This window comes from Vidua macroura, chromosome 12, assembly GCF_024509145.1.
Source record: "Vidua macroura isolate BioBank_ID:100142 chromosome 12, ASM2450914v1, whole genome shotgun sequence".
Classification (NCBI taxonomy): Eukaryota; Metazoa; Chordata; class Aves; order Passeriformes; family Viduidae; genus Vidua; species Vidua macroura.
This window is the reverse complement of record NC_071582.1, coordinates 1,824,612-1,846,940: the sequence shown is the minus strand read 5'-3', so window position 1 is coordinate 1,846,940 and position 22,329 is coordinate 1,824,612. Positions and strand designations below refer to the sequence as shown.

Here is a 22,329-nt window from a genome sequence, read left to right as displayed (position 1 = left end):
ACAGCCTCCATCACATTAATTCAATGAGACCAACAGAGCTGCAGGACACAGCACAAATCAGAGGCCAATACATGGAACAGCCATAGGACATTGCTTCTAAAGCTATGGGACAATCTTCAGTCAAATTATGGTTTTTAGGATCCCCAAAGAAAACTAAGCCTTCCATAAGAGCAGGCCCAGCACAAGCAGTCCTTTGGTAAGTCTCTTTTGTGATAACACAAAAATCAGAAACTGACTTCTGAAAGACATTTTGTTATTTGAACCTTCACTTTGAATCAGAAAGTGAAGAGTCCATGAAAACATAATATGAGTGTAAAGAACAGGTCTGGTCCCTCAAGAGCATTTTCACAGACAGACTGGAGAACCACGAGTGAAACCCTGAGGCGCTGGGCACCTCATTAGACGACAGGAGATAAATGTACTCCTGTTTCCAACACAGGTTCACGATCTGGGGCTGCTCCATTCAAAACCAGAAGGACAAGGAAATGCAGGAGATGCACACCAGGCTGGGTCTCACTGCACTGAGCACAGCTTACTCATCCCTTGTGTACCACCACCACAGCAGAGAGATGTCACAAGGCCTTCATCATGACTGGAATCATAATATCCATGATTCACGTGGAATACTTTTTATACAAAGCACCAAGATAAAAATAAAATGAAGAGGGAAAAAACTTAACAAGAAACTTGTTTCATTCCCTACAAGATGGATAAACCAAGATGAATGTAAACAGCTCAACTTGACCCAAATATTTCCTCGTTGCTGAGTAACCCTGCAAAAAATGTTGTTATCTCACCAGCATCTGGGGAGATGAGATGGTGGGGAATTTTAAACAAGCGTTCACTGTTGTGCCTTGTTTGAGGAATTTCAGACTGGACATGAACCCTCAGGACTTGTAGCACCCCAACCCCTTCCAGGAGGGAGCACACAGCTGAGGAGGGCAGGAAGCATCTGTTACATCTCCAGCACATGGATATGTGGACATGCTGTTGACATGAAGGTTTACATGAAACATTTGGGCATCCAACTTTCCAAACCCTTCCAAGGGAAGGATGCAGCTGCTCTCTGAAGGCTCCAAGCAGGAAACACAGGCTCAGGCCATGCCTCCAGCAGGAGGTGGGAGCAATCCCAGCAGATGGCTGTGAGCCATTTTGGGTGGCAGCAGGCACCCGCTGAGGGGCTCAGACTTTACAGCCCACACTGGCTGCCATATGTTGTGACAGTGGCTCATCATCACACAGGACCCAATTTATAGCATCCTTTGTGGCTGCAAGCACCACACTACCTCACACTGCTCCCCATTAGCACAATCATCTTTCCATCAAGCATCTTTTAGCAGCTGGCTATCATATTTACTGATATTTTGCATGTTTCTGTAGGTGGAAGGAGATCTGAGATATCATCTGAGAGATTCGCGTACGAGGTTTTAGTCTCATTTGTGCTCTGGAGGTCAGGCCTGCTCACTCCTTCACTCTCTCAACAGATAAGTGCTATCTCAATAACACACAGATGTTTTTAGAGATCACCTTGGCCACTGCTAAGCTGTGCAGCATTCCTGCCAAGAGCATCCCAGCAAGCAAGGCTACGCCTGTGACACTGGGAGCTCAGAACAGGGCAGGTGGGAGATTACAGCTCTGAAAATGGCAGTCCTTCCAGCAATAGCAGGCTTCCTTGGTGAATTTCTCCTGGAGAGACTCGGAAATGAGAGCAGCAAGGCGAGAAAGGCCTGGAGGTGGCAGGATGGAAATCAAGCTTCCATCATCCGGGGCTCAGAGGGAGGGGATGCCAGTGGCACTGGCAGCAGGCTGCAATGACACAACATAAATGAGGGGCAGAGCTGAGGCACAGCATCATTGTGCTCCTGTCATACAGCAGCAACATAAACCCCAGGGCTGTGGCATGACAACACCGCAGCCCCGTGAGCCCCAGAGATGGGCAAAGTGGGATGGGCAACCTGAGAGCTGGGCCTGCCACCCTGGCATGGCAAAGCTCTCACAGGTCTGTGGGACTCTTTGGGAAGCAGGGCAGTCTGCCAAAACCACGTGGCACCAGCCACATGCAAGTCCATGGAGTGGACTTTCTGCCCTATGAGAGCAATGAATGAGGTCAGTTCACCCTGCCACCAGCAGGAGCAGAGCACCCTGAACCACTGCTCTGCATCACACCCGGGGTCAGCCCAGCTGCCCAGCTAAAGATTCAGGCAATTTACTCTGTAAGGGTCCTTAAAATATCAACTCAGCACAAGTACTGCAGCCCCCGCCAGGGCTCTGAGGGAAGACAGTCATCCACACTTGTGCTAGGCAACTGTGGTTGCATCCCTTGGATTTATGAAGAATCTGGGATATTTTTAACATTTTGAAAAAAAACCCCAGCCACTCAGTGTTGGTTATTTTAACTCAGTACAGTCCATAAATTCAGACCAGCCCTACAAGTCCATTTCCTGGTGTCCAAGCCATCTCTCTCTCCATGGATGGCTCTGGCCCATTCTGGCCCTCCCAGATCATGGCAGTTACATTTTATGCCTCATCTTCTCACAGACACAGACAGGGAGCTTCCTGGAGGAAGCAATTACAGAAATTGAACTCACCTAAACAAAAAAAATAAAGGTGAGATATATGTCAAAGCCTCAGTTTTTCTCTCTACTACACCTAGAACCTGCATCAGACCAAAATGCATCAGTGGGAGCAGACTCTGCTCTTCTCCAGGTGCTGCCTGAGCCTCCACCAGTGCTGGCAGCTCTCTGGGCTAGCCCAGAGGCTCCAGCTCCCCAAGGAGGTCAGCACAGACCAGCTGTCCTATTGAGACTGAATCAACCAGTTCCATAAAGGAAGTGGTACTGGTTTCACCAGTGCAAACTGGAGCCTGGAAGCTCCACTTTCAGCCCTGGGAAGCAGAGGCCTCTGTCTGCTCAGAGCCTGCTAAAAAGCTTTGTTTTTCCTGCCCTACCTGGCAGCATCACACACAGCAAGCTCCATAATCCCCAGCAAAGCACATCTCAGCTGCAACTTAATCTGAACTTCAGCTCTCACTGACAGCTCAAGTGAAAATGAAAAGCAACTGATAAAAGAAAACCCACAAAATGCAGCAGGTGGTGAGGGGGGCAGAGGCAGGGAATGCAACTGGAAAGAGCAATGCACTGCTAGATCTGTGGTGGCAAACATTAATTGGCTTTTAAGCATTCCAGTGCTTTCCTTCCCTGGGGGCTGGTAGCTGCAGAATGTCTGCTTGTTCTCCAGTGGCTAGGGAGGAGAGGGAAGCCAAGGGTGTGTCAGCCAAGCAAGCCCAGGGACCAAGCCCACAGTGACCCCACAGGACACAGCAGGAAGCCTCCGTGACCCTGAGGCTGCTGACATTTCTTTGGAGCACCATTGCAGGGCAGGTCTGCCAGGTCACCTCAGCCATCTCTGGGGGCATCTGAACCACGGGTGATACCTGTGTGAAGACACATCTTGAGCTTCTAGTCAAGTGCAAAATTTGCTTCTGATCAGAGATATGGGTAGGAAAAAGCATAATCAAAGCAAGCACAGCCCAGATGTTTTGCCCCAGATTCAGCTACATTTCTGAGACTCTAAAAAAACAGAGGAATGACTTTCTCCTCTGCCCTGCTGCCCACATGCCCCTGGATCTAGTCACTTCCAGCTCTCAGAGATGGGCCCCACTGCCTGCCAGCGCTCCTCGTGCTATCAACACCCACGTAACAAAGCTAGCTTTGTGCATCCCTCTGCTGCTTTGTGACCTGGAGAGGCCAGGATGGGTAAAGCACAGAGACCACCAGGTCCCACCCATCAGCTGATCATGTACAAGTGCCCCCATCCCCTCCCTACAACAGTCCTGAGCCAGCAATGAGCCTTAGGTTCAGCCCCTCAAGCCTTCAGCAGATCCCCTCCATGGGAATCTCACCCAGCACCATGCATAAGATCCCACAGCAGCCACAGAAGAGTAAATAAATAACCTGTCTTAGCTAGACTTTCCTCCAAATAGACAGGAATTGGTGCTGCCATTTTTGCTGGCATTGTCAGGAGTCACTTTCTGGCACTGTAATGGCTTTGATGGGAACTCAGACAAAAGGGATGAAGGAAATCATGCCTCATCCTGCCTTTCCATAACCAAGCCTCTTCATGAGGGAGGGGGAAAAGCAGCATCCTTAACACAGGAGAAAGGAACTGCTGCTGCAAACAAGCTCACCTTCCACTTGGCACAGCTGGTCAGCACCCCAAGGGATGTTGTAGGTGGGATGATCTGGGGGCTGAACACTGTTAGTGCTCCCAAGCAGACAACCAAGCATGTTGTGAGCAAGAGGGGACTGAATCCCAGACCACTCTTCCACAGGAAGGAAGAAAAGCAAGTCCCCTTGAAGCCTGTGGCAGGGCCATGTCCATGGCCACTGTGCCATCAAGCCACTAGGGTGTGACAAAACACCACTGGGGGAGACACAGACAACCACTCACCCCACCACCACGGGGGTGCTGAGGAGCACAAAGCCATCTGGGGCACAGGAGAAACACTTCAAGAGCAGTGGCCAACAACACAACACAGTACCGCAGAGAGGAAGCTCTTGTACCTTCACACACACTGCCCTGCTTCCTCAAAGACCCAATTCCAAGCCCTCCAAAAATCAATGAGATAACAAGGAGATGAGTTGCAGCCAATATGGACTTGTCAAGAGCAAATCACATCACTCCCATCTATCTCCCTCCCCCAAGAGCCTAACAGGCATTGGGCACAGCACTCCCTGTCAGACACCTCCTCTCCAGTAAGGCTTCCGACAGTGCCCAGGCTGCCACTCCCATCAGCCAGGGGATCGTGGTCTTAAGAGAAACAGTCACAGGGCAGGCACAAAACTGCTCTGAGAGCCATGTGTAAAGAGCAGATATCAGCACTCTCCTCTGCTACAAAGGCAGAGCACACCGACAAACAGGATTTTGTAGGAACCTGTCACACACCTGCCTTCTTCAGAGCTTTTGCTACAGAGCTGGAGGAAGGAGCAAAAAGGAAACTCATTAAATTCACAGGTAGCATGGAGGTGGGAAGAACTGGCAGGTTCTTTTAGAAGACAGGATTAGAAAATGTTGGTATCTTAAGAAACCATCTTTTTTCCAGGGCAGATACAAGGGCCAGGTTTTTCTCTCCAGCAGGAATAATCAGCTGTCCAAGAACAAATGTCCAAACAGAAAGAACAAGTTTTCAGGGTCTTGCTTCACCACTCTTGCATATCAAGGGTTACTGATGCTGTAAGGAACTGAGACCTCTTGCTCTTAACCCTGTGACAGTACCATGTAGGGTTCAAGGCATGCTGCATTAGGCAGGCATCAGGGATCTCTTCCCTAGCAGCGTGCAAACAGAACCAGTATCAAGCTCAAAGGCCCAGAACAGGATCAGAAAACAAGAATTCCCACTCCCAGGCTGCTCTTTATCTCCTGCATCACTGTCACCTCGTTGCAGCTGGCACACTGAGTGCCTCTTGCTTCAGCAGGGAAGGCGTTGCTGTGCCAGCAGCACATCATGCTAATCCTGACAGCCGAGCACAGGCTGCATCCGAGCGCCGTGCACGCCACACGCGTTTCGTAAAGTTGGCCCAACTGCCTCCCCAAGCCCTCCCCATAACCAGCTGCACCCAATTCTGCTGTCAAGTGTCCTTCCTCTTTCCCTGTGACAATTCACACCATTTTAACCCACAGACTCTGCAAGACAAGGACCTTCCATCTCCAGTTGCCATTGGATGCAAGCAAAGCACAACTGCCCCACAAGAATAATGAGCCAGCATTGTGGTCTTTTTATGGAAAACCATGGCCAAGGCCCTGCAATGAGCTACATTTTTAGCCTGAAGGGAAGATACACTTGCAGCCATTCTCCACATGATCCTTGGGCTTTCACTTTGGCTGCACATTTGGTTTATCTCAGTGTGAGCTGGTGGGGAAGTGGACCTAGCAGCCTTGGGAACTCTGATGTTCCAGGAAAGTTCATCCACTGCCAGAATAAGAAAGCAGAGTTTCCAAATAAATGACATTTCCTTTCCTTTGGCAGCAATTGCAGGGAAGACTGCAAAGTAGCAGGGGATTGATCTGGCTCCTGTGGAGGTGACTAATGGGAACACGATCCCACAGCTACGGCAGAGGAGTCGATGGCATTGCCCCCCACAGCTGCCTTGGTACAGAGACACTTCCCTCACATGTAACGGAGGGAATCCTTGTGCACGTTCCCCACACGTACATCTCCCAGGGACACAGTTTTCCAAGCCCTCCAAGAACCCAGAATGGGAAGCAAACACTTGAAATGAAGGCAGGAGAATCATGTCAGGGAAGTCACTTCAGGTTCAGAAGTACCCAGTCAGCTGGCAAAACCCTCTCCACTGGAGCATCACCCAGACCACGGGCTTTTAGCACCCTGTGGAGCATGACTGAATGCAGTCTTATCCCTCCAAAATGAAGACTGAAATAAAGCATTGCAGCAGAAATTATAGTGAGACTCAGGGTAATCCCAGGGCAGGTCTTTTCCTGATGAGGTCAAGACAATCCATGCATCAGGAACTTGACCAAATTTAAAGAAAGGTCCAAAGAAGAGACAAAGTGGATGAAGTGGCTTGTATTTATTACCCACCACAAAAGACATCAACAAGATCAAGGTGTAAAAGCAAGGCATTAGCACCTCTATGGTCAGCATCAATCTGTGAGGATCTGCCATCTCTCCCACCAGTACTTATTGTGGTTTCTCTCCTGAAGGATGGGCTACACATGTACACATCTGTACACTCTCCTTCAGACTGAAGGCTCACAGCACTGACAACCTCGGCACAGGCTTGTGAGGCTCCACAGCCTGCCATTGCATTTCCTCCTTCAGAACAGACTGGGCATCATTAGCATTGCCAAAAAGCCTGTGAAGTTTAAAGCAGGATTATCATCACTTCTGTCATTCTCACAGATGCCAACACCACAAGGGTGCCCTAGAATTTACACAAGATCAGCTGGGAACTGAACGGAAGGTACAGGCTATGGCCCTGAGCACTGGAAGGCAGGGTTAGCATGCCACTGGCACAATCAGTGCAGCTCTTGGCTTCCTCACAGCCCTTGCTGTCATTAAGCTCCATCAGAGCACCTGTGATCCACACTATTAACACCAGCATGTCAGCTCATTCCCGCCTGGGAACAGCAGCACAGCCACAGCTATTCGTGCCTTTTGCCACCTCTCAGCAAGACCACAGCAATCTGACAGCCCTAGAGTGTGTAAAGAGCTCTATCCAAAATATGCTCTGCACCCTGAGTGCTCTGTAATCCCATTTCCACACCGTGCTGGTCAGCTGCCTCACAGGTCCTGATCCAGAGATCCAGGAGAAATCTGACCCAAGGCCTTGGCCCTCACGTCCCTGTGGCCTCAGCAGCAGAGGCAAGGCTGCTTCCCAGGATGGAGACAGCATGGAACACTGCAGAGTGTTCCACAAGATCCCAAGGGCCGATCCCATCCATATGCAGCAGAACCTCCTCAGTCCCTGCTGAGCTGCTGCTGCTGCCTGGGGAGCACAGGTTATCAGACATCTGCTGCAAACACACTGGGTTTCTTTGTGCTACCTGGTGTGACAGAAATGCACCGTGGCATGCATTTAAAAGAAATATCCTAGAACTTGACTTTCCACTGCAGGCACTTAACCCCTGGGATGACACTGAAATACCCAGACCCTGACAGATGCAGACACGTTCACTGTCATGGACAACTCAAATACCTCAGATAGACATCCTCAGAGCACAGGAAGCTCTGTCTGCAGCCCACACTAATAGTGAAGAGCTTATAAATTCTTAGTCAGCCTGTTCAGTCATATCAAATTAGCATGGGAGTTGTTGAGTTCCTTTGGAGCAGGACTGGGACAGGTTATTTGGAACAGGACAGGTATTAGAGACATGGAAGGGAGAGGTGGGCTCTCCAGTGCAAGCAATGACTATCGTGGCATGAAGTGACAGAAAGATATAGTGTCTGTGCCTCTTCTGAGCTCAAACAATTCCCCTATGGCTTCGCTCCCTCATCTGTAAAGACAAGGAAAACTTGGCTCACCTATCCAATTCCTGTTTGCATCAGCTAAAAAGAATAAAGGTCTGGTCCCATGAGGTTCTGATTCACTCTGCTGAAGGTGCCTTATCCTTTTACAACAAGTTAATGGGAGCTGTGGTACAAAGCAATCCACCTTGTTTGGATGTGTTGGAACAGATGACTTATGAAGAAAGGCAGCCTCAACACCTCACCCTGCAGACTCCCAAACATTGCTACAGACCTTTTCTTTACCTGCCTCAGCCAATTTTCACCATGAGCTATATTGCTTTATTATCACCTCTCTAAGGCTCCTCCACATGCTCCACGCTCATCCCAGACTACCTAAACACGAGCCAGGGCAGGCAGAGAGCCATTAGCACTGCAGTGCTGTTATTGCTGCTGCCTGGGCTGGAATTAATGCTGCTCAGCCACGGCGCAGCGAAAATATTGACTTTCCAGCTAATCAAACCAAATTCCATGAAAGCTACAACTTCAAACTTCAAAAAAATCCATCAATGATTCATAAATATTTGAAAGTGCCAGATTGATTGCATCTGGATTACTGCAGCAGAGGGAGCTGAGGTCTGGCTGAGGAGGAGATGGACGAGGCAGCTGCACAGACCTTGATGTCGTGGCTCCCAGGACTGCATGGACCTCCCCAGCCTCAGTGAGAGGACGAGCACTATACCCCAGTGCTGTGTTATCTGTGCTGCTGCAGCCTCACTTGAGCCAGAGTGCCAAGCCTGCTGGTAAGGATGTACCAATCCAGCTGTTGGCACCATGAAAATGAGAAGCCTAATAACCTGGTTGTTTAATAAAAAAGTATCAAATACTTTATAAAAAAGTAAAAAATATATATATAGATATTCCAACCTCCTCCACCCATTGCTGCCCACTAACGAGGTTGTTGGCATTCCCAGAACATGCCAACCTTCAGCTGGTCTTCAGGAGAGCAAGGGGATTTGTTAGCCAGGCCTTCTCTCCACCCAGCCCAGCCCTTCCATCTTCATGCCATTCAGCCAGCCAAGGAGGGGTGTTTTTTTTTCCCAACAACCTTTCCAAGGGGAACAAATTCCAGGAAATTATGCAAGATGCGACAAGTCAAAATAATCTATTTTTACTTCACCCCACAGAGAAGCCCCAACTTTTCCCACATAAAAGAAAATTAATCTAATTCAAACTTGGATGGGGCAAACTTTTTGGAAAGAAACACAATAAATAGCTTTGGTTCACTGCAGACAGTCTTTGCTGCACAGAAGTTGGTTTGCAAAGCCTTTGTCTTCCAAGTCTCTGGAGCTACATTTGTACACAAAAGAAGCCAGCACAAAGTCCTTGCCTGTGAAACCATATATCCAGCTCTTGAAATCCAGAGGGGAAACAGAGGCCTACAAATCTTACTCTGAAACACAAAACTCTCCTTCATTAGCAGCTGATGTGAGAGAGAGTCCTTCAGGGCAGGGCAGACAGGTAAGAGAAGAGGACCAAGGCAGGTTCAGGGCACCGTGCTCAGCCCCATCTCCTGTGACCGCCTCATTCCTCAGTGACTGCCCTGGCAGGAAGCACAAATGCTGACTGAAGTGCTCCTGTGATTTCAGCATTCAGAGTGTCCCCTCTATAATCCTCTCCGTAATCCTGTAAGCTAACACAGTACAGCTTCCAGCTTCCCACTGCAGCCTCCCCCCTGGCGGGAGCACTCTCAGCTCCAAGGCTCTGCGGAGAGAGCCGGGCGAGCGTGGCCTCTGCACCTGCACAAGGCTGGGCTTTGTACCAGACAAGCAGTAATCCCCAGAGGCTGGCAGGACTGGCTGACACTCCAAGAGACCCAGCATTCCCAGGAGCAGTGTATCTACCCCCACGTGGAAAGGCACGGGCACGAAAACCTCACTTCCCCAAGTCAGGTGCCTCAGGTGCATGGTGTGCACAGAGTGCAGTGCAGGCATGCACTGGGGCTGTCCCCCACCACAAGGGAGAAATCTGCTCCTGATCCTTTATGAAGATCCAGCTCCCAGAGTCTGCCAGCTGCTTGACCACAGACCCTGACAAGAAGGAAAACTTTTACCTGCCAGTCTTCTCCAATTTCCAATCCCCACCAAGCTCACGATCTGGGCAAAGGGCCTCTCCCTCCCTGGCATTAAACCATTGGCCAGGGCATCTTGGTACTCAAAACACTGCTTACACTGGTTGCTTGCTGGCTGGGGTTAAACCACAACACACTGAAATAAGGCAATTAAACCACTCATTTCTTTCTCATCACCAAAAATAAACAGAGGCCCTAAGATAGTGGTTCTAAACACAAGATTAGAAAACATTCCTTGCCCATAAGCTTCCTGGAGCAAAGCTTCCTGTCTTCATTCCAGTTAAAGATACCTTTAACACAACTCACTCTACAGCACTGTTGGTTCCTCCCCAAACATCTAAGAATAGTGTCGTGCATTTAAAGATTTTTTCCCTAATCAGGAAAGAAACAGAATAACCACTTGAAGTAGTTTAGTGAACTAGTTAAGAGTCATGAAAACCTCAGTTTTATTTGGCAGCCATGGTACATGCATTGGTCTGACCCTCAGTGCTCACATAGGGAGTTTGAGGGCAGGGCTGAACCTTGGTTTTGTGCCACTGCAGTGCTGGAGATTGGGCTTCCCACAGCACAAATGAGCATCACAGCTACCACAACAGCCAGCAAGGCAGCCAACACACCCTTACTGCTCTGTCTGGGTTATCTGCCACAGCTGCCTCGGCCTATGACACTGCCTTGTAAGAGACTGCATGAGGAGGAAGAGGAGAAGAGGTCCCTGATATTGCCCCACAACCAACAGGTCCAGCTGCTTCTCCAGCCCTGCCGCTGCATGCACATGTCATTTCTTGCCACCCTCCACATCCTCGCTCCCCAGAGTGAAATTGTTTCTTATGAAAATCAGAGGATCTCCTGTTTAAGAATTGGGCTCCAGTTTAAGTAAAAGCTATTTAAAAAGAAACCTGTCCTCATGAGTTTGCTCATGGAAATCAATGGCATGCTAGCAGATGTACCAAATATCCCCAAAGTGCACGTGTCAGTACATTTCTTCCTTCAGAGACCATTAATGGCTCATGACCAAGGTCAGGAGTCAAGTCTAAGACTTTGCTGCTGATACAGAGGAAAGCGTCTTAGCAGTGACACAGGGCACAACCTGCCCAGCTAATAGACTCACAGGAACTCGACTCCCAGACCTCATCCATCCCCTCATTTATAAATAATAAATTGCCATTTCAAAGCTCCTGTCTAGGAAGAGTATCCTAAGCCTTTGCCACCCCTTGGAGAGTGCAAACACAGTGACAAGACAAGAAACACACAGCAGATTAAAACAGCTGTAAGTAAAATCAGCTTCAAAGCCAGAATAATAGCCAAGCACACCACCAAAATCTTCTGGACGAAGAAAGGCTTTTTAGCAGATAAGGCCTAAAATGGGCAGGCCTGGGACCAGCCCCCCCTGCCTCCACAAGGGAGAGCACTCAGTCACCATAGAGACAAAGCACAGGCACGACTGCTCTTGTCCCCACTCTGCAACCTCTGTCTCCTGCGAGGCTCCGGAGCAGATGGCAAGCTTCGAGCAAGGGAAGGAGGGACCGGTGAAATGCTGCACGTAAATAAGACAGCCCAACACTTTTGCTGTGCCTCGGCAGCAGCCGAGCAGGGCTATTAAGGGGCTGCTGCAGGCGAGCGGCTCGGCAGCAGTAATGAGCTGGCCACGAGTGACTGGTTCCGTGTCAAGGCTGGGCGGTACCGATCAGATGTGCGGCTGATGATCGCCTGCAAGGCCCCGGCACCGCGGGACGGCGAGGGAGCACCGCGTCCCGAGAGGAGCCAGGACAGCGCCGGGACTCCGCGCTGGAGCTATCCCGAGCGCTGAGCTTCTGCCTGCTTTCAGAGGCAAACGGAGATGTTCCTGTTGCTGCTGTCCTGATACCCTCAGGAGTATCTTTTCAGCACAAATTCCTATCGGGGTCTGGAAGAAGGAACAGGGATAGCTTTGCTTCCTTGGAGAAATGTATGATTTGCAGCACAGCAGCCACAGTCCTGCTGGAGACTCCTCCCCATGGGAAGGGAATGTGAAGAGGCAGAAGAATGCTGCCATGCTTTGACACAGGACACACTGCAGCTTTGACTGTCCAGGAAAGAGTTGTTTTTTCAGGAGCCTCACCTTGTTTCCCAGGCATTCAGAGTATCTGGTACTTTGTTTTTTTCCCTTTATACCTGATTAATTTTTCCACCTTAAAATTATCTCAGGCAAGAAACCTGTGTATCTCTTGGGCTTAGCCCTCTGTTCCAAGAGAAGGGAACAGCTCTGCACCTCTGAGATGGACTGATGCAGCTTCTCAGGGCATGTTTGGTACTCAAAGCAGTATCAGTGCGTCCCTCCACACACATCAGCACACCCCTGCCCAGGGTGAGAGAAACAGGAACAACATCCTCTTGGATTGCATTATCACAGCAAGGCCTTGATGGATCTGAGCTGCAAAGGGCAGATTTACAGCATGTGGAGACTCTCCCTTGGAAGAGAGGAGCATTCCCATGCCTGGTGCCAAATAGTGCACCGCATCTCAGCTCAGCTTGCAGGGCCCGAGGGTTTGAGATGAAGGGACTGCCCACGATCAGTCATTAGACCAACCAGTCACCAGCAGTTAAAGATTTCTCCAGGTTTACACTCTTCCACTCTCCCTTACACAGCCTAAAAAGACTAGCAATAGTCACAGCTCAGATACTCTATTTAAAGGCTGCCTTGAGGACTAGAAGTTAATTTTAAAACCAACTGACCTAAGCTCTTTGCCACAGTACCTCAGGAGGAGTCTGGAAGGGTGGGGTTACTGCTAATGCCTGTCTAGAGAGTGTGTGTTTTACCTCCCAGCTCTTATTTCGCATTATTAATGTCAAGGTTTTTTAACAAAATTTGTCTTGGTCAATTAACTCAGACGGGGATGCTTGTAACATTCCAAATAAAGCCAACCACATCCTGTGCTCAGAAAGATGAGCGAGCGTGGCGCAGGAAACAAGGGAATGACAAGGGCAAGGCATGACTCACACCTACCCCACTCCCACATCCCGGAAAACAACCCACCCCATCAGCCTGGCAAGGACACAGACACCAACAGCCTCCTGCTCTCCCCACAAGAGTTCTCTCTGCTGTCCTGCACACCAAGGCTAACAGCTGCCTGTAGCACAGAAGATAAAAGCCTGTTTTGAAGTATATTTGCCCAGTGGATCTATCACAACAAAAGCATCACAAAGACACTTGCAATGACACTGTTGCACACTAAAATAGAAAAAGGGATTCCTTTTCATAGAAAGGTGCTACTTGTGCATCAAAATATCTCTTGGTTTGACTTGCATCACATTCAATTAGAGTGCATTGAAATTTAAGGTACAGTTCTTACATGGCCAGGGCCATGAGGGGCCACCCAGCATCTCTGCAGCCAGGTAAGAATCACACTGGGGAAGCTGAGGCCAATTCCCTTGGATTTCAGTAGTTGCACTCTGCAGCAGAGACAAAAAAACTTCACTTTTTTTTTTTTTTTTTTTGCCTTGCCTGGATGACCACTGCTGTGGAACTGGAAGGCAGTGACTGGTTGGCACAGAAGAGGGATGAAGGCAGAGCTATATTAATCCTTGACTGCTGAATGAGTATGCTTCCCTTCCCAAAAACACCTCAGGCTGTTCCCAATCGAAAAATGTTTGTGTATCAAAACATCCAAGTATTTCCCCAAACTATGTCATATCCAAGAGAAAGGAGTAGTTCCAGGGAAACCTGGACAAAAAAAGGTAATTTAGAACTTCTTCATAGATCTGAAACAAAGTGTTTTGACTATCAGAAATTCATCTCTTGGCTGAAAAAACCTTTTACCAAGCCCCTCTTGAATTTAAGGTCCTCACAGAAGCTGTACTTTCACATAAACAGAAGTCATTGTACAAATAGCGAGGAAGGATTTTTGAAAGCCGTCGTCATCTGAACTCACCACTTTTTCTGAGGAACACGTTCACAAGTATATTTTTGCTACAGGAATTATAGCACATGTCATTTCCAACCAGAACATGCACTACCCATCTCAAATCTGTGATATGGTCAGAGCAGGCACAAAACCGTGGGTGCCTGGGGCGAGAATTGCCTCCGGCTCCCCCCAGGCCTCCCTCATCAAGTCAACTGCTAATGAAGAGCTTGTAAGCGCCCATCTGAGGGGAGCAGCCCCCACGGCCGTGTGGGCAGGGCAGACCTTCCCTCAGACTCACCTGGCGTGACAGGCACAAGGGGACAGGAGAGCAAGGACTCCAGCAAGCACCGAGATCTGCGAGGGATGAGGCTCACGTGGAGAAAAGCAATCTTCTGGTGACAACGACAAAAGCACAGGTAAATGGTTGGTTCAGGCGACTATTTATTCACACTGCCCCCACAATTTCATATTCCAATCAACAGAAATAAGGACTGCTCTACACATTCGGTTTTTAGGCCAGATATCACCTAAAAGGTCTCAGCAGATGTCAGCTCTTGCCAGCCACAGGCTACAAATCCCAGAGTGCAGGTGCAGACCATACCACTTCTGGCCATGCAAAGCCCACTGAAATTCCCCCCACATCCTCCTGTTCAATCACAGCCCCCCCAGAAGCTCATTCCAGCCCTCATGTGCAGCTGTCTGTGCTGCAGCTACCAGCTTTCAGTGGAACCAAGGCAACCTTCTCGAGCTGCCTTCACAACAAACCACCCCAGGCACACATCCCTGCTCAAACACTTCCGTACGTGCTCCCTGGTTCAGGATTACCAATCCCAGCAGTATTCCAGCTTTGCACTGCTCACTCCTGCACAGACCTGTGCTGGCTTCTGGGGTGTCTCTCTGCCACAACACACCTCAGCCAATCCCTTGCAGGGCCACCTCTGTGACACCCCGTCCCAAGAAGCAGCCTGCTCACAACTGAACTGCAAACCGTGTCATTCCATTATCTGCACCAGAACACATGAGGAACTGTAGCTAACAAAACAAACAAATGCCAATCCCCAGTTCAGGAGTGCAGAAAGGTAATTGCTTTGATTTGCAGTACAAACTAGAACTTGAAGGAAAGCAAGACCAATTTCTACTAATTAGAATCATAGAATCCCAGACTGGTTTGGGTTGGAAGAGACCTTCAAGATCCTATCATTCCACATGTCCTACTACAGGCAGGGATGCCTTCCTCAGGTTGCTCCAAGCCCCCTCTAACCTGGCCTTAAACACTTCCAGGGATGGGGCAGCCACATCTTCCCTGGGCAACCTGTGCCATGGCCTCACCAAAATTCTCGCCCTTTTAGTTCATTCAGCATGGATGTGGAAATGACACAGAGCAGAAGAGGAGCTGTAGCTGCTGCACAGCTGTGACAGGTGAGTCAGGAAGCAGCTGAAACAGGTTACTGTGCTCATCTAGCAGCCCAAGAAGGGAGTTTTCAGAATAACCTTCCATTAGTGAATCCTGCTTTGGGTAACTGAGGGCACAGCATCACATCCTGCAGATCCCCAGAGCACTTCCAAGGGAGAGCACAGCCCACCTGACCCAGCACACACACAGGCACTGCCTGCGTCCTTCTGGCTGCTGATGCCCAATGCTGCAGATCAGAGGTGGGATCAATATCACACTCCTGCTAAAACCAGCGTTGAGGGCAACGACTGGACACTGACTAGAAACAGAAGTAAAACTGACCTCATCGACTATCATTTTCCAAGCAAAGGCAGTAAGTAAGGAGCAGACTAGCAGTGCCAAGAGCAAAAGACTAATTTGGTGGGGGCTTTCTATTTAATATCCATGCTCTTGATCCTACAGAGATTTAAGGTTTCTTTGGGCCTACACACTTGCATAAAGTTGTGTGTGCATTTAAGAGACTGTAGGATCTAAGCCCAACTTTTTACTAAGTACTAGAAAAGCAAATTTGCCTAACAGGAATTTTAATTTGCCATTACCCCTTTAAAAATGTATTTGTTCTCTGCTAAATAGTAATAAATTAGCCTAACAGCAATCATTTATGTTTCTTTAGCATCTTGGAAGCATCTCAATACATTTTTACCAACCACAGCAGCCCAATGAAGCTAAATCAACTGCCACATGTACATCTCACAGGGCCTGGTTTGAAGATGGGGTCTTTACAGTAGAAAGCTTGAATTTTTCACTAACTCGCTGAAAAAACATATTTATAATTTCAAGTAGGAGGGAAGATGCACAGGGGCTCTGCAAGAAGAGCTTAATCTGGTGAAAGGAAGAATTTTTTTCAGCAGATTTTGTACCCTGCCCACCTACCCACCCTCCCTGCCACCACACATCAGGAGATCCACACACAGCAAGCCCAGCCCTTCCAAGGAGGCTGACACAGCCTCCTGCACACCTGGGCTTTGCACACAGGTACCAGTGCCTGCCCCTGCCCCACGCCAGACCATCCCAGCTCCAGAGGTGGGCACTTCTTCCAGTGCAGAGATGGGAGCAGACCCAGCCCAGGCCTGCCTGTAGCCCTTGGTGCTGGTTTCATCAGACAAGGACCAATCTTGGAGAAATCTGTGTTTCACAAGTACTACAAAGCTTTTTTTTGGGGGGCTTGCCCACTTCCCGAGCTCCCTCCCCAAATGCAGAAGGGTGTTATCCCCTGAGAAGAGGCTGGGGAGGTGACAGACACTAACCAGGCAGGCATCTCCAAACTGGAGCCCTAAAATGTCTGTATTTTTGGCATTCCTCCTCTCCACCATAACCTGCAGCACATATCACAACTCGTTTCACTCCCAACACCATCCCTGAAGCAACACCACTGCAAAGGCAGGGAGGGGAAAGAACAGCAATGCCTAAAGAGGAGTTGAGGCTGACCCAGGGTAGCACAGGAAAAACCACGCTACCTCTCCTGAAAACAGCCATGCTGTTATCTCCTCTCCCCACCAAACGAGCTGATCACTCGAGTGCAGCTGGATAGTAGTGAAGGACTGGGTGCAAATAGATTTTTTTTTGTTCTGCCTGGCCGTGGACTACCGGAGCCAGGGTCATTAGCTATGCACGGCCAGCAGGCAGCACTCCCTCATTAGCAGGCCACTCGTCAGCTCCAGCCACCTTCATTATTGGTTCAAAGGAGTGTGCCCAGCCATTATTGCCCTCTCCAGAAACTCAGCCTAATTGGCTTAGGGAACATACAGGTTAAGAGCACGAGCAGCTCTGCAGCTAGCACAGTTTTGCCAAGTCATGATTTTATGAGTTCAGGGAATTGCATATCCTCAGGTCCTGGAGTCTTCGGCAGTGCACTTAACCTCACTTTCTGCATCAGCTGAAGGGGACAGGATGCTTCTAATCCTCATGGCTGCAGGGGGAAAGAGTGACCCTTAAAGGACTGCAAGACAGATGGAACAACTTTACAAGTTTTTTTTCTTTATTCTTTGAATTTGCAGGCCATTTCCCAGGGAAAAGCTGGGAATGTCACTTCCACAAACATGGAAAAACAGGCATGTTTGCTCTGAGCCAAGGAAGCAGCCAGCCCCAGAGCCCACTGCCCTGGGCAGTGAAGCTCTCTTTGTCCTCTGAAGACACAGCACAGGCAGAGCCTCTGTTTCCCTGTTTCCCAAGGCCAGGGAACCTCTGTCCCCAGGCACCAGGCAGCACTTGCAGCCCCCAGCCCACACCCAGCCCTACCTACAGGGCTGGTGTCGCTCCATCCATCATCACAATCCAACACAAGAGAGAGGGGAGGAACAAGGGCTAGGAGAGCCCTTTTTCCAGCCACAACCACCACCAAGCAAAGCGTACCTTCAGTTCCCGAGCCATTCCTCTTCAAATGATCAAACATCCATACTTGTCCTAAGGCTTTTGCAGAAGTTTCTCTCCTCTAAAGCTGAAGCAACACATCAGAACCATTCCTCCAATTCCTCCTTGCTTACACACCTCTCCCCAGTTGTCCTTCAGACTGAAGGACTCCTATCTTCTTCTGAAGATAGTGCTTCAGACCACCTCAGCTGCTCTGCTCAGCATGGTCTGTTACCTCGTTACAAGTCCCAGGTGCAGCAATGCTCACCTGGCCAGCCACCCCTGTTGCTGCCACCTGTTTGCAATTACCAGGGATGAGCCAGGGACATCACTGGTGGGCTACCCCCACCCTGGCCTTGCTACAGCCTGAAACGTGGGCCCTAACACATCTCAGCTGCTTGCTCCTTTCCAAACCTCTTGAAATCCTGACTGGATTGCAACCTTGCAGCCCAGTTTCCTGGGGGCTGTGCTGTAGGCAGACATTTGCCTTGGTGTTTGTTACAGGTTAGGATTTTTCCTTTTGTTTTTACTCTCATGGAATTTTGTCCCATTTGTTGCTAAGAAACAATAACAAGCAGTAGGTAAGAGCAACAAAAGATGCACCTACGAAGGAGGAAAGGAGAGGAGTGTACCTGGCTACTCTCTTATCTGAGGAGTTTCTCTTGGAGGGGCAGAGAAGCTGCGAGATTTGCCCGGGGGAGGTGGATTGGGTGCAGCTCCTCGCTCTCGTGCTCTCCTCCGTCCGAGGAGAAGCCGCTGTGCTCACTGTGGGGACAGCTCGGCAGCGCTGCGAGGCTCCGTCTCCTGCCGCCTTCTCCCACCGGCAGCGAAGCCGTGCTTGTGGAAGCGGCTGTTGCACTGGAGTCCTACCAACACCCTCAGTGAAGAAGGACCCTTCGCCATCTGCTCGGGTGCCTCAGGGGAAACCCCGGAACCTCGGGCCCTTTCCCCCTCCAGGGGAGCTCTCCCGGCCGTGTTCCGGAGCCGGGCCGCGCCGCTCCTCTGTCGCTGCTCCGCGTTTTTGCTACGCTGCGGCCGCACGGCCCCTGCCTGGGGGACGCCCCGCGGCTCCTGGCACAACCGCCCGGTTCCTGCTGCCTCCCGCTCGCTGCCCGCCGCTCCCGCCGCCCCGTCCCGGCCGCGCGGCCGCCGCCATCGCGGCGTGAGGGAGCCGCGGCCGAGCCCGCGGCACAGCGCCCCCTGCCGGCGGGGAGCCGCGCCCGCCCTGCCCGGCCGGGAGCCAGCGGCGCCCCCTGCGGCCGTGCCGGGAACTGCAGCGCCGCCGGGGCCTCGGGCGCGGCTCCTCCCGGGCTGTGGGGCCACAGCTGTCCCCTTCTCAAAGGCATCTCTGCCCGAAAGCCCCTTCACTGCAAAGTTACAATAATTCAGAGGGAAGGGGGGGTCATATTCTCCATTCCAAGCGAGGTTCCTGCTCCATTGGCAGACACCTGTCTTTCAAACCAAGACAGAGTTAGGGCTCTGTTTGAACCTTCACAAGTCCAGGCTGAGCTGATCTGCTGAGAACTCAAGCAAACTGAAATGGATGGGAGAGTTAGTACTGTTAAGCTCATCTTGCAGCCTATTTCTCTCTTGCATAATTCTGATAAAATTTCCTGTAAGCTGCTGGAAGAATTTTAATATTTTACATTGACATATGATGCAGAGGAGTGTGTTTAGGGATTTTTTGATAGTAATGGTCACAAAACCTTCCCTTTGCTTCTTGGAATAGCTAATGTCTCATTCTATAGATAGAGACCAATATATAATACAGGCCTTGTCCATCTTTCTAGAGCAGATCAGAAATTTTTCATCAACAATTGCTTATCACCAAAATAATCAATTGTATTTAAATCAACACATCTCAGAAAATACTAATATCACACAGTCTGTTCAATAGCTTTTCCATTAAAAAAAAAAAATGAAACAAAGAATTTTGAGAGGTCTAAAACACCTTGTTCAAAATGATTTTTCCAAACAAAATCATTTAGTTTGAATTTTAAAAATAGTGGCAAGCTGCAAAGGCTGAAATAGAAATGAAATGTTTAATTTTGGAAGAACATATGCTTCATCAGAATTTTTAACATCCATTTTGGAGTCAAGAGAAAAACTGATGCCACAGACTTTCCTGTCAAAAGGAAAACTCACTTCTTTGCTAGTCCTAATATTTACGACTTCTGCTCAGTGTTAACAAAATGCAGGAATACTTCTCACTTGCCACGTGAATGAGGGGAGCTCCGTTTCAGAGCTGCCACACTCCAGCCCAGAGCGGCTGCACTTCAGCCCTCTGCGAATGGCTCATTCCACGGCAAAGCCGCGGCTCTGGAGGTGACAGCAGCTCCCTGTCACGACTGGCCAGAGCAGCAGCAATAGATCAGCATTGCTGTCACACTGCTGTCAGTGCCTGGCCCTTGGCAGGCAAAGCGATGGATCCGCTGGGGCTGAATTAATTGAATCCCAATCCTCCAGGCATCCTCCAGAGACAGGAGCTGGACACAGCTACCCATGCCTCGGGCACAGGAGGGCTGCTTTTGTTTGAAAGCACCTCTTTCCCAGAATATGTTTAAAAGTGATTAGCAATTGGAAGGTAGACAAGTGACTGAGAGCTCTAGGCATTGTAATTCAAATCTGGGGTTAGCACATCTCTGCTCTCCCTTCGCACAGACCAGGGAAAGGCGACAGGAATGCCGGGGTGGGTGTGAAGCTGCTCTGCGGTGACAGGGCAAGAGCAAACAGGAGCAGCACATGTCTTCCCCATCTCCCCTCCAAAATACAGCCCCTGGAATGAGCTGGCAAAACCAGCTCTGGCTGCTGTGCACCACAAGGTCCTTCAGCCTGGAGAAGCACTGATGGGTGGTTAGTGCCTGCCTACAGGAGCAGGAGGCACCCACCAACCTGCCACAGCCGGGGCATGGAGAAGGGAACGAGGAGACAACAAAAGCTGTGCCTCATGCTGTACAAGCAGCTCCAGCTGTCTCACCAAAGAGGTAACGAGCTGGTTGTTCATGTCCCAGTGAGCACCAGAGTTAAAGGGCTTTTGGGGAAAGGCATGTAGAAAGGGGAATGCTTCAAATGAAGCATGGATAAGAAATCCATCCCCATCCCTATCATGATCTTATTGATGATGAAAATGCTAAGTTAATAGAATCATGGAATGGTTTGGGTTGGAAGGTGATGGGGCTCACCCCCAGATTGGGGTGACCCTGAGAGGTGGAAAAGTCTCTCCTCCAACCTGAGCCTTCAAAGAAAGACTCAGCAGTCTTCAGCCGTCCTGTCTCAAGGTAGTTTATTGCATGTTATCTAAAAGATTTTCTTCCTGAACTGCTGTGGTCCATTCAGCAGGTCAGACAGAGGCGCACACACACACTGACACTGTCTCTGCCACCCTCTGACTGCCCCGGGGGCTGGTGCCATCTTTTATATCACACAGTACGTGTGAAATGTTTATGGCTTTTCCCCAATGCCTATCACCTATATTGAACAGTGACTTTCTACTCTGAACCAATCTGGGAGTGCCAACATCACCGTGAACAGGGAGGATAGGAAGGAGAAAGAAGGAGGACGCCCAAATCCCTCCATCTCAGAACCTCTGACCCCCATGTACAAAACTCAGACCCTTCTGTACAAGGCCTAAACCCCCCCTGTACAGCACTCAAAGATTCTTCCTTTCACTTTGTGGCTACTTCTGCTATAATATCTAAACTTTTGTGATTTCTTGTTCTTCCTGCAAGGTTGGTAAATTGTTCCATGGGTCAGATTCAAAGCCACAGGGGCTTCTGGCTGCATGCCAGGGTCTCAAATGCTTCTGACCTGGGCCCAGAACATCCAAGAGTGTCTGAGGGACACTTTGGGTTCCGACAGGAAGGGACCTTAAAGATCATCCAGTTCCACCCCCCTGCCATGGGCAGGGACATCTTCCACTAGCCCAGGTTGCTCCAAGCCCACTCCAACTTGACCTTGAAGTTGTTCCAGGATAGAGGGGTGGGTAAGTGTGCACTCCCCACCCCCTCTTTCAAGGGCTCCTGTCTCGAAGAAGTGTGTTTGAGGTGTGGGCCCTGCAGAAAGAGGCAGCTCCTTCCAGAAAAAGAGGAGTGTTCAGTCACCTAATAGTCTAACTAGTCACCTCATAGTCTAATCATAGTCTAATTAGTCACCTCATAGTCTAATCATAGTCTAATTAGTCACCTAATATAGACACCTAATAGTCAGATGTAGAGTTGACACAACCAGAGTTGACTCACAAGAGCTTGGCATGTACACCGCTTTCCTCACACCCCAAGAGGCTGCAGGGCAGGAAAGGACTGACAGTGTTTGTCTCCTGTGATATTTGCAATTTTCTCTTTTCCTACCATTTCAGAGAAGAGTCATGTTCCAATCCTTATACAACCATCCCCAAGCAGTGCCCACTGAGACCTGAGTGTTTCTGTCTCCTTTGATAGTGCCTGTATCCCTCAGAAAGACAAAATGCCCCCAGCACAAAGCAGGCTCTGCAGCACAGAGAGCCTGGTAGCAGACACCAGCCCCTGAAATTCCGAGCCTGTCTGCAGGCACAGGC

The 22,329-nt window shown here is 49.7% G+C and overlaps 1 protein-coding gene and 1 long non-coding RNA gene across 2 annotated transcripts in view; one reads left to right on the top strand and one right to left on the bottom strand.

Moving 5' to 3' along the window:
• The window catches only part of HMG20A (high mobility group 20A), a 176,177-nt gene that overhangs the window by 28,005 nt on the left and 125,843 nt on the right, over positions 1 to 22,329 (bottom strand). The window lies entirely within an intron of this gene.
• On the top strand, positions 14,952 to 18,403 carry LOC128813176 (uncharacterized). The gene is made up of 3 exons (XR_008438943.1): positions 14,952 to 15,054; positions 15,325 to 15,394; positions 17,426 to 18,403. It is a non-coding gene; the product is annotated as an uncharacterized LOC128813176 (long non-coding RNA).